Raw genomic sequence first — 18,000 nt, 5'->3', positions numbered from 1 at the left:
GACAACGCCGGCTCTTCAGCTTAGAAATGGAGATGAGCACCAAACCCCCAGAGTCGGTCACGACTGGATTTAACGTCAGGGGAAACCTTTACCTTTACCTTTACTTTGCTTACTTATGGCCTTATGAGATCATCTAGATGGTCTTTGAAGGTCTCTTTGCTTAGCTACGCCCTTATGATACCATCTAGATGGCTTTTGGAGGTCACTTTCCTTACCTATGAGAGTGTCTAAATGGCCTTTGAGGATTCTGTTCCTTACCTATGGTTTTAGAAGATTGTCTAGATGGCCTTTGGAGGGCCCTTTCCTTACCCATGGTCTTATGAAACCATCTAAATGGTCTTTGAGGATCCCTTTCCTTATCTATGGTCTTCTGATGGCCTGATGAGATCATCTAGATGGCCTTTGAGTGTTCCTTTCCTTATTGATGGTCTTATGGGACCATCTAGATGGTCTTTGGAGGTCTCTTTGCAGACCTACGATCTTATGAGATTATCTAGATCAGGGGTCCCCAAACTAAGGCCCATGGGCTGGATGGGGCCCTCCAAGGTCATTTACTTGGCCCCTTGTCCTAAACTTTAGACTTAGGGTTGGCCTAAGTCTGAAATGACTTGAAGTCATCATAGTCCGTCCCCCGCCCCAACAGTCTGAGGGACCATGAATCGGCCCTCCACTTTAAAAGTTTGAGGACCCCTGGTTTAGAGCAATGTTTTTCATGTCAGGAACATCTTGAGAAACTGCAATTTGCTTCTGGTGTTAGAGAATTTGCCATCTGCAAGGATGTTGCCCAGGGATGCCCAGATGTTTTACCATCCTGTGGGAAGCTTCTCTCATGTCCTCACATGGGGAGCTAGAGCTGACAGACGGGAGCTCATTCTGTTCTTCAAATTCGAACCGCTGACCTTTCAGACAGCGGTCCTGCCAGCACAAGGGTTTAACCCATTGCGCCACCAGGGGCAATGTGTGTTCTTTAGAGTACATCCATTTTCCCTCCCATTACTGGATTTCCTTATAAGGGCCCTTCCACTCAGCCATATGACCCAGAATATCAAGGCAGAAAATCCACAATATCTGTTTTGAACTGGTTTATCTGAGTCCACACTGCCATATAATCCAGTTCAATATGGATTTTATACAGCTGTGTGGAAGGGGACTAAGTCTCAGCAAGTCTCAACAATGAGCCGTATACATTAAGCCCAAGAACACCTTTCAATGGCGAATCTTAAAAGCACTTAATGCAAAATATGGCAGGGAGGAAAAGCCTGTACAAGGAGATCATGTGATTTTATATATGACGCCAGTACATCTATGGTGGTGTGTTCTTGTCTTATGATGGCCTGCAGCATAAAAGCCAAAGCAGTGAGCAACCAAGGAGTAAAGTACAGCATTCTACATATCAAGAGCGCCATCATTCCAGCTGCAGAAAAGAAATCTAGATAAAGAAAATGGCGCTAAATGAAAACTTATCTAGTGGCCAGAACTGTATGAAGCAGCTTGAAATGGGAACTGAATTTACAAGCCCCTGGAGAGAAATGCTGAAGGAAACAGGATATTAAATCAGCGTTGTAGCAGTCGCTATGTTCTTGGATTTACTTCATGAAGTGATAGGTGGGAGTCAATTGGTCTCAAAGGGTGATAGCCTCTAATGAGACAGGAAACGGCCTTTTATTAACAGATGAAGCTCTGAAATATTGGCCAACCCACCCAGCGCCTGCAAAACCCCTTGATTTCAATCAATAGTTTATTATGGAAACTTCAGCTCCGCAGTGATTTTAGACACAGGTGGAAATTGAGGAAAGTGTGCATTGCCGATGGTTATGAATTTCCTTAAAATTAATTTTTGCTGGTTTGTTCAAAGACTGGAAAAGAAAGACTAGGCAGTCTAGTCTAGCCTTCAGAGTCATAAATACAGTGGGTCTTGGGCAGTATACCCACTGCAGATCCGCAAACAGTGATGCAGTGACAAATTCCAAAGGAGAGGCTATTATTATTATTACAGCATTCACAGCTATACTCACCATGACAAATTCAGAAAATCCACACAGCTGTGCTGATCGATACTAATAAGCTATTTCTAGCCATTTTCATCTCTAACAGGAGTCTGTCTTTTGTAAAGCTAATGAAACTTACAAATAATATCCTATCAAAGCCACATAAAAATTCTTTGTAGAGGAATAGGTATACCTCACAAGAACAAAATTAAGTTGTCTATCTTTCTAATTATCCTATTCCATTATCAAAACGAGCCTGCATTGTGTAGTAGGAGATCTTGGAGACCTGGATTTGAATCTCATTGCAACATGGAAACCCCCTAAGTGACATTGGGCAAATTACACTCTCTCACAGAAGGAAAAAGGGACCAATTTTGCCAAGAAAACCCTACGATAGACTCACCAAAGGATTTCCAGAAGTCAGAAACAGCTTGCAGGCACACAGCCACGACAATGATCAAAATATTGATAAATTGAAATGATGTGATTTTGATGAGAGTGAAAGGCCTTCAGTATGATTGCCATTTTTTCCAATTTCCTATGTATCAACGTAATTCTGTTTTGTGATCGATGCAGAAATGTATTGGGTTGCTGTGAGTTTTCCAGGCTGTATGACCATGTTCTAGAAGCATCCTCTACTGAAATGGCCATACAGCCTGGAATATGGCCATACAGCCCAGAAAACTCACAGCAACCCAGTGATTTCGGTCATGAAAGCCTTTGACAACACAGAAACTAATTCTTTCCCAATTAATGAGGAAGGTAGGTGGATGAGTCTGTTGCAAAACATGGAAAGGTTGCTTCCTTGAACAACAGCTCCCTAGTAAACAAGGCTAACACCCATGTGAGCTGAAAGATTGTTGTTGTCCAAAAAAGGTACTTTTCCAGACTTTGGTCTTTTTCCCTTGTTCATTAGTCCAGGTATTGGGATAGTGAGTAGAGATAAAAAGATTAGGAAGAAGTTCTCTTTCATCAGCTCATTAACAAGGTTTTGAATTGATTATGTAGGTTTGAGGGACTATTTTTTTCAGGGAGCAAGAGGTTACTTGTAATGTCTTTGTCATGCTTTGCGGCAAGAAACAAATTAGTGGTTGCAAAACCCTTCTATTACAAGCATGAAAGAAGTGCGAAATATGCTTGGGGCCATTAATAATGCAAGCAGCATAAGCTTATAACTATCCCTGACCTTTCAAGGATTGATCACCCAGGCAAGCACTAACAAAAGAAATCAGGGGGAAAATCACCCAGTTTTAATACATTTTTTTACGAAAGGAAATTTCATTATAAACTCCTAATCTTCTCCTTTCCCAGATTCCTGATGGTATCTATAAATCAGATTACTAATTGGTACCACCTAAGAGCTTAAAGTATGACTGCTAATGTCATTTCCAATGTGAGCATTTCAGTCCAGAATAGAATCGTCTCTTTAAAAAAGCAAACAAACAATGGAAATTGGGGGCCAGCACAAATTCTCTTTTTCCCAAACTTTATTAGAGTTAGACTGTCTTCTTTTAGTGCAAAAGAGTCTTAAGACTTTAAAATGGGCCTTTAAAACACAAAAACATGCTGTATAGTTGAACTGATCTGAAATGCATCAAAGGCAATCAGAATTAAGGAGTGCTGATGTTTGTTTGTTTATTTCATAGCCAAATATTTATATACAATGTGTATTTCTTTTTTAAAAATTCTGCATTGATGTTAAAAAACAGTGGGTCCTTTGCATCTGCTAGGATCTGGTTCCAGAACCCCATGGATACCAAAATATGTGGATGCTCAAGTCCCATTACAGTAGAGTCTCACTTATCCAACATAAACGGGCCGGCAGAACGTTGGATAAGCAAATATGTTGGATAATAAGGAGGCTTTAAGGAAAAGCCTATTAAACATCAAATTAGGTTATGATTTTACAAATTAAGTACCAAAACATCATGTTATACAACAAATTTGTCAGAAAAAATAGTTCAATAAGCAGTAATGCTATGTAGTAATTAATGTATTTACGAATTTAGCACCAACATATCACGATATATTGAAAACATTGACTACAGAAATGTGTTGGATAATCCAGAACGTTGGATAAGCGAGTGTTGGATAAGTGAGACTCTACTGTATATGCAATGGTGTTACATAATGATGCGATGTCAGCCTGGCTGGATGCCAACATATGGCCACCATCATGGTAAATCCAGACTGGTCCCAGATTAAACAGGTGGTGTAGACAAGGCCTCAGTGTTGTTATCAAACCACAACACATACACACATACCCTTGATGAATGTATAGTTACTCCAAGGGCACAAGAATAAAAGTATGATGTTTTTCTTTTCTTTTCTGGACTTCTGCAATTGCAGAAAAGTGAACCAGTGGCAGCAAGTCCCCCACAAAGTTTTGAAAAGGCATGACCTTTTAGAGTTTATTAACTTTTGGAAAACCAGAATCTCCATAACCCCTTGGAGAAAAATGGCATTCACAACCCTTTAAAAAATCATAACCTTTTGCAAAAGTATGATCTTCTAGAGAAGAGCCAAAAATTCATTTGAGTAAAATCTTCGTGTCAGTGATATATATCCACATGTACTTACGCAAGGCAATTTGGCTTTCCGTTGCTAGACTGATAACCTGGTTGTCTCTGATAGGTTAGGAACAGAGATTATGCCAATGAACAAAATATAGCAGTTCTTCAGAAGTGTTATTTTGTTGCCGAGGACCTCCGGGCAAAATTATTATTTGTTTTCTTTGTGCCTGCAGCAGAGAGTTCCAAAGGCTGCAGGCACTTCAAGTGCACTTGTTTTGTTCTGCGCATGTTCAGACAATCGGGAAACTAGCTACAGACTGCCTATACTTTCTATATATATAAAAGAGTGATGGCATCACGGCAGCGGACAAAACAACAAAAGTAAACACCCCACAACCTCAAAAATTTACAGCACAACCCCTCATCCATGCCTCTAGGATGATACAACAAAAAGAAAAGAAAAATAAAGTCCTAATTAGAGGGAGAGGAATAATTGTTTTTATCCAATTGCTGCCAGTTAGAAGGCTAAGCTCTGTTCACTTGGTCCCCTAGCAACCCACTCAGCCCAGGGGACCCTTTACCTTAACTACCACCAATTCCTCAATACTTTATTTCCCATACCACCAGACTTCGCCACAGCAACGCGTGGCCAGGCACAGCTAGTCCTTAATAAAATGTTTACCCTGAACTCTGTGCTTCTCTTGCCTTTCCTTGCTATAATGTATCTTTCCCAGCCAACATGTCTCTCTCCTTTGCATATCTTGATTATATCTTGGTTATATCTCTTTTGGATTTTCTCTGATCTGGAGCCACCAGATGCCTGTAGGAGCAAAATTCCAGCTGCATCCCAAGAACAATAGACTTCTAGGAAGACAAGATTGTCTGCATCATTTTTTTCTTATTTTTCTTGAATAGGGAGACTCATTCATCGCCATTGACCCATTCCCCAGCTGGGCAACTCCTCCTCTGCTGCCATTGGAGCAATCCCTGGAGTGAGGGACAACATGTGAGTGGCCAGCAGGAGCCAGCATCCCGCCCCTACAAGAACTGCTCAGCCAATCAGGATGAAGCCGCACGAGCCGGGAAATTTGAATGCTGGAGTGTATTTAAATCCCCATTTTTGCTGTCAATGTATTCCAGTCTCTTTGTGATCTATCACAGACTGGCATCTTAAACAATATATTTAGCACATTTTTTTTAGGAGAGACGAACACATCTGTTTGTCCAAGTACTTGATTTTCCTCACCTATATGCTTTGGATTTAGCAAGCTTGAATTGTTTATTGATGATTAGAAGAGAAACATAGACTTCATTTGCAAATCTGATTGGTGGGGCACATATCACTGAAGAAAATCCATTATAGAAATAGACCAGCCATAGAAAATATGCATTGAGATCACTTGAACAGCCAAGGCTCAATGTTCTGGAATCATGGGATCTGTAATTTCACAAGGTCTTTGGTCTTTCTATGAAAGAGTGTGGGCACTTCCCTACAAATCCCAAGATTTCATTACATTGAGCCTTGGCAGTTAAAGTGGTGTCAAACTGCATTAACTCTAGAGTATAGATTTGCCCTAAAACTATGTATCAGAACAAGGCACCTTAAAACTGTAATCTGTAAACTTATTTTGTGCAGGTAATGGGTTATTAACACAAGCTGCAACTCTTGATTTGGACAAAATGACACACTTCACTTAGTTAAAAAGAAAAGTAAACGTCCCTGATTTCTTTATGGCTGTGATGGAGAACTTTGCAGAACAAATTCACGCAGAAACCTAAACTAAACAATACAATCTTCCCTGGCTCTTTCTACTGTTTTTTGTGCCCAGGGCTAACTGTGTCCCACCAATTCTATAGAAGCCATAAAGTAACTAAGTTTGCGGATGACACTAAATTGTTCGAGAGGTTGAATCTAAAGCAGACTGCAAAGAGAGGAAAACAAATCTCTCTGAAGTGAAAAGGGGCAAATTAAATATAAAGCCATAAACATTGGACAGAATCCCAGCTTTAGAAATGGCATGTCTTAAAGAAGAAAAGAAAACTGAAGAAAGGAAAAGAAAGTTAATTTCACACACAAAAATATAGTTTGGAATTGCTTCAAATGCCCAAAGCAAATTGGTTGTGCCTTGACGTTTCCAGTGACTCCAAAAATGAGCTTACTTTGTGTGCTTAGAAACCAGGCTGCCTTATTACCTAGGTGCAATTGAATTACTTATGTAAGATGCCAATTTTTCTGTGTATCATAATATTTTTGGCTCTTTGTCATAAAGCTAACCTTGTCCCCATTTGTTAATTGCCTCCTCATTCTTGGATTGGTATTCTGATTATACATGGCGCCTACCCTCTGAAGCGCCGTCTTTCATATCTTTGCAGCCTTCATCACTTTGCCGCATTAAGAATTTGATGCCTTGCTTTGATGGCATATTTGGTTTGTCAGAATTGCATGTTCCTCAATTAGGCTGCTCATGGAAATAACTTTCATTTTGTTATTTGTGAAATTCATTTTTTCCTTATCTAAACAGACACAAACAGCTAATTCTGTGTTATCAGCTAACACTTTGTGGGCCAAGAACAGCTAAAAAACATAATATAAAAATGCAGACCCAGTTACTGATGCTATATTCTTTTCATATATGATCAGTTTTGTAGGTTTTTTAGTGCAGACTTTGTGAAGTAAACACAGAGTTGGATCCAGACTTAGCCCTGCTTAGAGCAGACTCATATCACTCAGTAGGATTTTAATGGGAATTACTAACAAATCCTGCAGCTTTCATTGCGAGCCAAACTAAACCAAATATGTCCACTGTGGGTGCATCTATACTCTTGAATTAATGCTGTTTGATACCACTTTAACTGCCATGACTGAATTCTAAGAAATTCTGGGAGTTTTTGTTTTATCAGGCACTGTGGTCAGATTTCAGTGATCCACTAAGGCTTCTCTCATGTCCCCGCATGGGGAGCTAGAGCTGACAGACAGGAGCTCACCCCGCTCCCCAGATTCAAACCACCAACCTTTCTGTCAGTACTCCTGCCAGCACAAGGGTTTAACTCATTGCGCCGGCAATCCTGATTCATCAGGATGATAGGTAGCTTTGAGACTGTGACAAGCCCTTTTTGTTAAAGGGCTCTTAGTATAGACATAGGAAAGGTTTCAACCTGGGGTTAGTGGGTGTGAATTTCCTGTCTAGCTCCCCAGAGGTTATCTGTTTATGAAAGCTCATTTAATCTCTTTTGCAATGTCTTCCTGCCCCTCCTGGCAGAGTTACTGAAAATGAGGCAAAAAGTGAGGAGGAGGAATGGCATCTTTTTTAGAATTGCGCAACTCTATAAAATGTAACATGAAATAAATTTCATATTTGATTTAGGAATTCATATCAAGTGCATCTTTTGGGAGTGGGAGTCTTTAGCAGTACTCTTTAGCAGAGAAGACCAAAGACCTTGCAAAACTACAACTCCCAGGATTCCATAGCATTGAGCCACGCAGCTAGTGGTGTCAAACTGCAGTATAGAAGCACCCTGTGTTCCTTACTCTTTCAATCCAGATGTGCCCTAAGGGTTTCAAACGGCATTATAAAGCAGTGTAGATGTGGCCCTTGCCAAGAGGATCCTGCTTACAGAAAGAAGCAACTTGAAAGATTGATACATTCTGTTTCACTTTATAGTGTTACCATGAAAACAACTGACAACTAGGTGGATCCTCCGTGCTTTGTACTTGGTCTTGCAGCTCTTCTGATGTCTGTCGTAGAATACCATGTAGAACCCAGTTTAGTTGGTTTAGAAAGATGGAGTAGCCATGGGGAGCCCTCTTAGCCTGGTCCTAGCAAATGTCTACATGGAACATTTTGAGAAACAAGCCTTGGAAACAGCAACAAAAAAGCCCACTACAGTAGAGTCTCACTTATCCAACATAAACGGGCCAGTCGAATGTTGGATAAGTGAAAATGTTGGATAATAAGGAGAGATTAAGGAAAAGCCTATTAAACATCAAATTATGTTATGATTTTACAAATTAAGCACCAAAACATCATGTTTTATGATCAAATTGACAGAAAAAGCAGTTCAATCCACAGTGACGTTATGTAGTAATAACTGTATTTACAAATTTAGCATCAAAACATTAAAAACATTGACTACAAAAACATTACATTTTACAAAAACTAAAAGGCATACTTTGTTGGATAATACAGAACGTTGGATAAGCGAAGGTTGGATAAGTGAGACTTTACTGCATATGGTTCAGATATGTGGATGGAAAGTCAAATGGTTTTTAAGAAACAGGTTTTTAAGAAAATAATTTACATATAAGTATTCACACTACCTTATACCTTATATGTATTTATGATTCTATTAATGTGAAAAGAAAATATCCTTATCCTTGTTGCACTCTTGAATATCACCTGTATCAGTACAGTGAATATATACGGACTTTAAATAATCTATTATTGACTTTTAAATAATCTATTATTGATTGAAAAAGGGTTGATATATGTTTTTGTGTGACTTATACCATGTGTATTTGTTATATGTGTTGTCGAAGGCTTTCATGGCCGGGATCACAGGGTTGTTGTATGTCTTTCGGGCTGTGTATTTGTTATCGTTCTAAAAGTGAGTAACCTGTCAGGACATTGTACAAACAGGATACCTATATTTTCTTTTCACATTAATAGAATCATAAATACGTATAAGGTATAAGGTAGTGTAAATACTTATATGTAAATTATTTTCTTAAAAACCTCTGTTTCCATATTACACCACTTGACTTTAATAATAATAATAATAATTATTATTATTTTATTTTTATACCCCGCCCCATCTCGCCGAGGGGACTCGGGGCGGCTTACATGGGGCCAAGCCGTCTACATATCTTTCCAAAGATACGTAGACATCTGTACCTATTCAGATATGTGGATGACACCTTCACCATTTGCAGCCATGGAGGAAAAAACACTAAACAAGTTCCTGGACAACATCAACAACATCCACTCAAACATCCAATTTACCATGGAAAAAGGAAATGACTGAAAATTACCATCTCTAGATGTCTTAGTCATCCATAAACCAAATCAACAATTGGGCCACACAGTTTACAGAAAACTTATACACACTGATAGATACCTACATAAAAACTCCAATCATCACCCAGGTCAAAAAAAGAAGCACAGTTAAAGCCCTGATAGACCATGCAAACAAGATCTGTGAACCTCATCTCCTCCAAGGCAAAATGAAATGAATAACTTAAACAGGGCTCTACAGGCCAATGGATATTCTACGACAGACATCAGAAGGGTTGCAAGACCAAAAACAAGCCACGAAAGTAAAGACAAAGATCCACCTAGACGCTAGGAAAAGTGATCTTACCATACATTAGAGGATGAGAGAATGCTACTGGAACATGGAAATACAGCCTGAAAAAACTCACGGCAACCCAAAAATATGTTATTTTAAAACTCCGAAGAGTTTCCAAGATCAGACAGGATCTTCAGCCTTAAGGGTATTTAAAACCTATATCCTAAAGGTCAAATACTCCAACATCTTCCAGATGAAAACTATGGAGGATGTGGCCAAGCAACACCAGAGTGTGGTGAAGATGGCAAAAGAACCAACAAGCTAGGAAAAGCTGCCGCTGTTTCCTTAACTTGAATTCACTAAGAAGAGCAAGATTCTGACTCCTATATAAAGGTTAATCAATCTTTATATATCTATGTATCTACATCTATATCACTGTAATTATCACCTGTATACACACATTGAGCCCCGGTGGTGAAGTGTGTTAAAGCACTGAGCTGCTGAACTTGCAGACCGAAAGGTCTCAGGTTCAAATCCCGGGAGCAGAAGCTACAGCTTCTGCCAACCTAGCAGTTCGAAAACATGCCAATGTGAGTAGATCAATAGGTACCGCTCCGGCGGGAAGGTAACGGCGCTCCATGCAGTCATGCCGGCCACATGATTTTGGAGGTGTCTATGGACAACGCCGGCTCTTTGGCTTAGAAATGGAGATGAGCACCTACCCCCAGAGTCACACACTATATTATACTGTGTATTAGGGTATATTATACTGTGTATTAAAAGCAAAAAGATAAGTACTATACTGTGTGGAGAATGTATTATAAGCACAAATACTGTATAGTACTGTATTAGACACACACTGCCCACAATTTCTAAGATTCACCACAAATCACTGAATGAAAAAGATGGTGCTGAGGCCACATCAACACTACCATATAAAATCTAGATTATCTGCTTTGAATTGGATTATCTGGCAATGCAGAGTCGTATAATCCAGTTCAAATCAGATAATGTGGATTGTCTGCTTTGAAAATCTGGATTATATGGCAGTGTAGAAGGGGCCTTAGATAGTCGGCAACAATCTGGACAATTGCCTTATTGTGTCAATTTTTAAAGAAAAAAAAACAGTTCTCAGTTCTCTGCCTTGTTATCATGGGATGCAATTTGGTATTAATTTTTTCTGTCTTTTCTTTTTTCACCATGTCATGTGCTTAGTAGCATCTTAAGATCTTTATTATAGGATTATACATATCAAGGTAATCATGCGAAAGGGAAAAATTCCCCTTCCCTAATTTTATCAGATTATCATTTTTGGGAGAACACCTGGCACAAATGCATACACATACTTGAGAGCCAAATTGAAAGACATAGGAAAGTTCTGAGTATCTTCAAGTTTACCAGTCAACTTAGCCAAGGGTGTGCAATCGTAAAACTTTGGGCTCAATTCAGTAATTCTAAGACAGCATACCCAAAAGATATGTCAGAGCCCTTCGACACAGTCATATAACCCAGAATATCACGGCAGAAAATCCCACAATATCTGCTTTGAACTGGGTTATCTGAGTCCACACTGCCATATATCCCAATTCAAAGCAGAAAATGTGGGATTTTATTCAGCTGTGTGGAAGGGGCCTGGGGCTACATTTCTCATCATCCTAAACCAGCATGGCCACTCTCATCCAGCCATGCTGTAAATATAGTGTTTCATTGTCCTGCAGGAGGTGTCATTTATTATGATATAAGTAGGATTTCCTTCTCTCCTCATCCTCCATCAAAGACTACTCATAAGTGTCGTAGGAGCTAAAACCAAAGTACAACATAAGAAACAATTCCTCCATGTGTCAGAATCTACTGAGACTTTTTAAAAAGTATTTCAGAGGTCATGGCTGGTCTTGGGACTTCACCAGAAATAAACTGGGAGAGCAAGTAAGTGATTTCACCCAACTCATAAAAGAACAACTCCGATCGAATCCCAAGGCTTTTTGCCAATCCAGATGAGCCCTAAAGGTTTAAACCTGAAGTATGTTGTTTAATAGTATTCACTGATAGATGTATCCCATTAAGAAGTGAAGGTGCACTTTCAGAGGTATAAAAGAAAATGAAAAGAATACTAAGTGGCTGTACTTTATCTTAGTTATCTTCCAATGGATTCTTTATCACAATGGTGAATTATAAACAAGTCGTGTTCTAGATCTTGGGGGGTGGGAATGTCTTGTGCTTTGTGTTCTCTTTGATTAACTTTTAGTTGGATCTAATTACACTAATTAAATTGTTTTGTTGGCCTTTATTACAAAGTCCAATACAACTTGTGAATCCAGTTAATTATTATGGCAGGCAAATTCTTCATGTTGACGATTCCTTCTGCTAAATAGACCAAGTACCTTGAAATGAAGATGGGAACACTTCTGATGTCCAGAGTTTTCCATCTTTCATTTCTGTTGCAAGGGATACTTCCTATATAAGCATATGCTCTCTTTGAACTAACTTTGTTATATGTAACTAGCTTGAGTACCTGTCAATGCCCAGGTTATTTGAAAGGGGCATTGTTTGTTTTTGGATGTGAGGTAATATCAGTTTGGTCATATGTTACTCTATTTCTTAGGGAAAAAAACTCATTCTTTCCTTTTGTTTTTTATGAATACTTCCATTAGAAAATGCATAAGGATGTGGCTGAACCACAATTCCCAAACATCTTGGGTCAACCCTCCCAAAACTCCCCCAGTTTTCACCGGGGGCTCTTACCTCAATTCATGGTGACCTAATGCATTTCATAGGGCTTTCTTAGGCAAGAAATGTTCAGAAGTGGTTTTACCCATTCCTTCCCCTGAAGTCCCTTCTACACTGCCATATAAAATGCAGATTATCTGTTTTGAACTGGATTATATGGCAGTGTAGAAGGGGCTTCACATATAGCCTGCAGTCCCTGGCATTTGTTGGTGGTCCCCCATCCAAGCACTAGACAGGACTAACCAGTGGGATCTGGTTTTTTTGGGGACATTTCTGTCCTTTTTTTACCTAAGCAACCCGAAAGATAGTTGCATTTATCAAGTAGGAAATTTAGGTACCACTTACACGGGGAGGCTAATTTAACTAATTTACAACACCATAAAAATCGTCCAGTAGCGTGCAGAAAAATGAGGAAGTACTCCATCAAGGACTCGACATCACAGTGGATAATGAAGCAGCAGCTCCCCCTGTGGCCGGAATCAAGCATGCCCTCATGAAGCCAGAAGCTGGAAACTGTTAAATTGCCTTTGTGTCTCTGTTTCTGTCTGTATGTTGTAAATGAAAATCCGCAAAGTAGGGACGCTATATTTATTTTAATATTTATAAATTATTTTAGTAGTTATACACTATTTTATGTCTTTATCAACCAATAGTGTGTTGATAAATCTCCTCCTCCTCCTCCCGTTGCCACTTGGGCTCCTTTTCTCTCCCTTCGGCTTCTCCTTCCTCCCTTCCTTAGGCTGTAAATTATAATTTTTTATGATTTATAATAGTCTTTTAGAGTTTATTGAAAAACTGCAAAACAGCAAATCTGCAAAAAGTGAATCGCGAAGTAGTGAGGGAACACTGTAAAAAGTATAAATAAAGGCAGACAGACAGATAGAATATAAACTAAAGTTACTAAGTTTCCCACATTAGAGACACAGGACTCCTGTAAAAGTGAAAAACCAGAAATTAAATTTATCCTTTATTTCACCTGAGATAATACCTCTTTAGGAACTTTTTTGGTTCTTCAGCATGATTCTGTGATCAATGTATGCTAGAAACTTGCCATCAAATTGCACTGGGGGACCAAGAGATTCCAAGGGCCCTTCCACACAGCCCTATAACCCAGAATATCAAGGCAGATAATCAACAATATCTGCTTTGAACTGGTTTATTTGAGTCCACACTGACATATAATCCAGTTCAATGTGGATTTTATACATTTGTGTGGAAGGGGCTCTAGAGAGGTGTTCTTTCTAGAAATCCTTAGGTTTCCAGAATGACCCTATATCAACATCTGGTAGCAATTGAGAATACTAGATGATTAAGAGTTTTGTAGAGAAAACATTTGAATCAAGTCCATGAATAAATAAAGCTGGAAAAGTCCAGCCTGCAAAAGTGTTGGGTCAATTATTGATATAAAGAGCAAGGAATTTAAGGGTCTCCTAGGAAATAGTATTGCTGCAGACACCACAATTACTATTCTGGGGAAAGTTTAAATCATGTAGGCAAATGAAATGTTCAATTAATATTCCATAAATGAATTTAATTCTATTAACATGGAGCTTAACAGGGGAGCACCCTCTGTTAGCTCTAGCTTCTGCCAACCTAGCAGTACGAAAACATGCAAATGTGAGCAGATCAATAAGTACCGCTCCAGTGGGAAGGTAACGGTGCTCCATGCAGTCATGCCGGCCACATGACCTTGGAGGTGTCTATGGACAATGCCACCTCTTCGGCTTAGAAATGGAGATGAGCACCAACCTCCAGAGTCGGACACAACTGGACTTGACGTCAGGGGAAACCTTTACCTTTACCTTAACAGAATTAAGCCCCATGGTAGAATTTTGTTTTCTCTCCACACGTACACTCTCCACACCTTAAATATTCATTTTCCTGATTCTTTGAGAAATGTAGAATGCTTCTTTTCTCATATTAAAATGACTTGGTCAGCTTATTTTTCTCCAGTTCAGGGTCTCAAGAGGGAGGCTGCCACCTTTGAAAAGTTGTGCGATTTTATATTGTTTTCAAAAAGTAGGACTTCAAGTGCTACTGAACGCATTTCTTCCTCTTTAGTGGAAAAGTTATTGTACCATGGGGCCCTCTTGTGGAGCATATTAAATTTTGTTCTAAGCAAGTTCTATTCAGGATATTTATATGAAGCGTCTGCTCATTTCATGAACTGTTCCAGTTATAAACAACTTTTTAGTATCAGGGAAAATACTGGAATCAACAAACAAAACTGGAAATTGCTTCATGTGTGTCTACATTATCCTGTTGATGCAGTTTCATAATTTTTACTGAAACAGTTGCAATAATTACTTTTAAAAGGGTTGCAAAGAGATCAAGTATCACCAACAATATTGAATAAAATTATTTTTGCATTGTATTGTAGAAATACGTAGAAATACTAATAAAACAAGGTAGACCTCTCTGCTCTCTACAACCTCTTCCACAGAGCTGTATAAAATCCACATTGATCTGGATTATATGACAGTATGGACTCAGATAATCCAGTTCAAAGCAGATATCTGCCTTGATATTTTGGGAGCCTGTCCAGACAGTACCTTTATCCCAGGAGCCCCTGCAGCAATCAGGCGAGTGGCCAGATGTTGTTCCTTGTAAACACAGAAGCAATCACTACAAAAGGCAAAAACGCGAGATTTCCAGCTGCGGGAATATCGCGGTTTTTAGCCAAATATCTGGATCTTCGTATATCTGTATATCTCTGCAATCCAAAATCATGGAATTTTTTATCTGGGTTTGTTCCCAGGTTTTAGATGTTTGTTCCTGATTGGTCAGTTCCTAAAAAGAAGGTGATATGGTTCATAAGGGGGGTGGCTAAAAATGCACACCCCTAATGCACAGTGCAACATGCATCCACATGGAAAATGTATGTTAAAAACAGTCAGGAGAAAGTCCAAAATTGGCAATAAAATATGCTGCAGCTGATCAGTGTATAGATGCTGCAGAGCAGAAATTCAGGAGGAACATAAGAGGAACATCATGGACCCTACATGACCTGTTTTGTAGTTGCTAGGGTGCATGTGAAGACGCTCTGGAGTGGAACTTGATTTCGTTAATCCACATTCTTATCTAGATTATGAAGCTGTGTAGAAGCAGCCATAAACTGGATCTACACTGCCCTATATCCCAGGATCTGATCCCAGATTATTTGCTCTGAACTGTGTTATATGAGTCTACACTACTAGATAATCTGGGATAAGAAGATAATCTGGGATCAGATCCTTGGATATAGGATAGTGTAATTCTAACCTTAGGGCCCTTCCACACAGCCATATAACCCAGAATATCAAGTCAGATAATCCACAGTACCTGCTTTGAACTGGATTATCTGAGTCCTCACTGCTTTATAATCCAGTTCAATTTGGATTTTATACAGTTGTGTGGAAGGAGCCTTACAGCTGTGTTCTCAGGCCCCTTCTACACTGCCATATAAAATCCATATTACAGTAGAGTTCCAGTTATCTGAATTAAACGGGCAGGCCCATTCTTGAATAACCGAAACTGACTGATAATACGGAGGCCCGGTTTAGGGCCTGTCCCTCTGAGAAACGCAGAGTTCACCGTGGGTTTTCCTCAGCCAGGCCCTTGCTGGAGGGAGGAAACTCTTTCCTCCAGCAAGGGCCTGGCTGAGGGAGATCTGGGGCGTGCTCCGCGCTTCTCAGAGGGACAGGCCCTTGCTCCAGTGGCCAGGCCCTTGCTGGAGGAGAGTTTCCTCCCTCCAGCAAGGGCCTGGCTGAGGAAAACCCACGACAAACTCCGCGTTTCTTGGAGGGGCAGGCCCCTGCTGGAGCAAGGGCCTGTCCCTCCGAGAAATGCGGAGCATGCCCCGGATCTCCCTAGGCCAGGCCCTTGCTGGAGGAAAGAGTTTCCTCCCTCCAGCAATGGCCTGGCTGAGGAAAACCCGCGGCGAACTCTGTGTTTCTCGGAGGGACAGGCTCTTGCTCCAGTGGAGCGTGCCCTGGATCTCCCTCGGCCAGGTGCTTGCTGGAGGAAAGAGTTTCCTCCCTTCAGCAATGGCCTGGCCGAGGAAAACCTGCGGCGAACTCCGCATTTCTCGGAGGGACAGGCCCTCGCTTCTGCAGAGCGTGCTCCAGATCTCCCTCGGCCAGGCGCTAGCTGAAGGAAAGAGTTTCCTCCCTCCAGCAATGGCCTGGCCAAGGAAAACCCACGGTGAACTCCATGTTTCTCAGAGGGACAGGCCCTTGCTGGAGAGAGGAAACTCTTTCCTCCAGGAAGGGCCTGGCCAAGGGAAACCAAGGACATGTTGCTTACCTTCATGGCTGCCGCTGTGTCTGCCTCCCCCTCCTTCGCCACCTCCTTTGCCCGAGGAAGAGGGAGAGAAAAGTCCTCCTCTCTCTCGAGCTCCCTCCAGCTCAGCAGTGCTCCCTTCCTCAGGCTGCCCCAGGAGGAGGCGTGGAGGAGGGAAAGGCAGATGCAGCAGTAGATGCAGCCATGAGTGCTGCGGCAGCAGGGAGAATACGACGTGCCGCCAAGCCCTTGGTGGCGCCTCGGATAATACGGACTGCCGGATAAGTGGAAGACGGATAACCGGAACTCTACTGTATCTGCTTTGAACTAGAATATATTGCAGTGTAAAAGAAGCTGGAGTCTTCTAGCCAGCATGTTTAAAATGTTAGTCACACTGCAAAAGGAGTAGAGTTATCCCTGATTAAATTAATTATAATGTATTGTAATGCCTTTACTGTCAGAAATGGAATCAATAACAACAACTAGTGGTTTGTAATTAGTTATTTCCATGTCCTCCACTTGCTCAGTAGCCAACAAAAACAAGACTAGATTCTCATTTCTTTCAGACCTTCACCACCATGGCAAGTCACACTCAGCCTGAGATAACTCACAAGATTGTTGTGAAGGGAAGAGGAGGTCAGCCATATACAGTCTTCAGCTTGTTGGAGGAAAGATGGGACATTAAGGTAGCAAACCATAATCAGCCGCACAATAACAACAGAAACAATTCTCACATCTGTTGATACAGCAAGAGTTTCAAGCAAGATGTCTCCTACACATCCTCCCCCCACCCCCCAAAGAAATCCTCCCATGTTGCCTTCTTTTCAGAAGTAGGCTCATTAATTCTTTTCATTTGCTTGCACTTTTAGAAATATGAACAAAACAGGTGAGAATCAATGACTCTGAAAAGCTATGTCTTCGTATATCAGCAATTTGTTCCCAAAGCTCCCACTTTAGTTTATCAGTGAGAATGAGAAAGCAACCTATTTGGAACACTAATAATGACTTGCAACAAAGCACAACAGTCTAATTAAAATGAGAACAATCTATTTCTTCATTTGCTTTACAAAACGAACACTGGCATGTGTCTTCAAGAGGTGGGAAAAACTGCATGTAGTCTTCCCTCATTAGAAGAGGGGAAATTATTTGGAATGCAAATATATGTGTCCTCATTTGACCTGGGCATTTGTGTCTCCTGGCTTTCATATCAGTGAAGCAGTAAATCT

Source organism: Anolis carolinensis, chromosome 3, assembly GCF_035594765.1.
Source record: "Anolis carolinensis isolate JA03-04 chromosome 3, rAnoCar3.1.pri, whole genome shotgun sequence".
Lineage (NCBI taxonomy): Eukaryota > Metazoa > Chordata > Lepidosauria > Squamata > Dactyloidae > Anolis > Anolis carolinensis.
The sequence above is the reverse complement of the archived record's forward strand: the minus strand, read 5'-3'. Positions refer to the sequence as shown.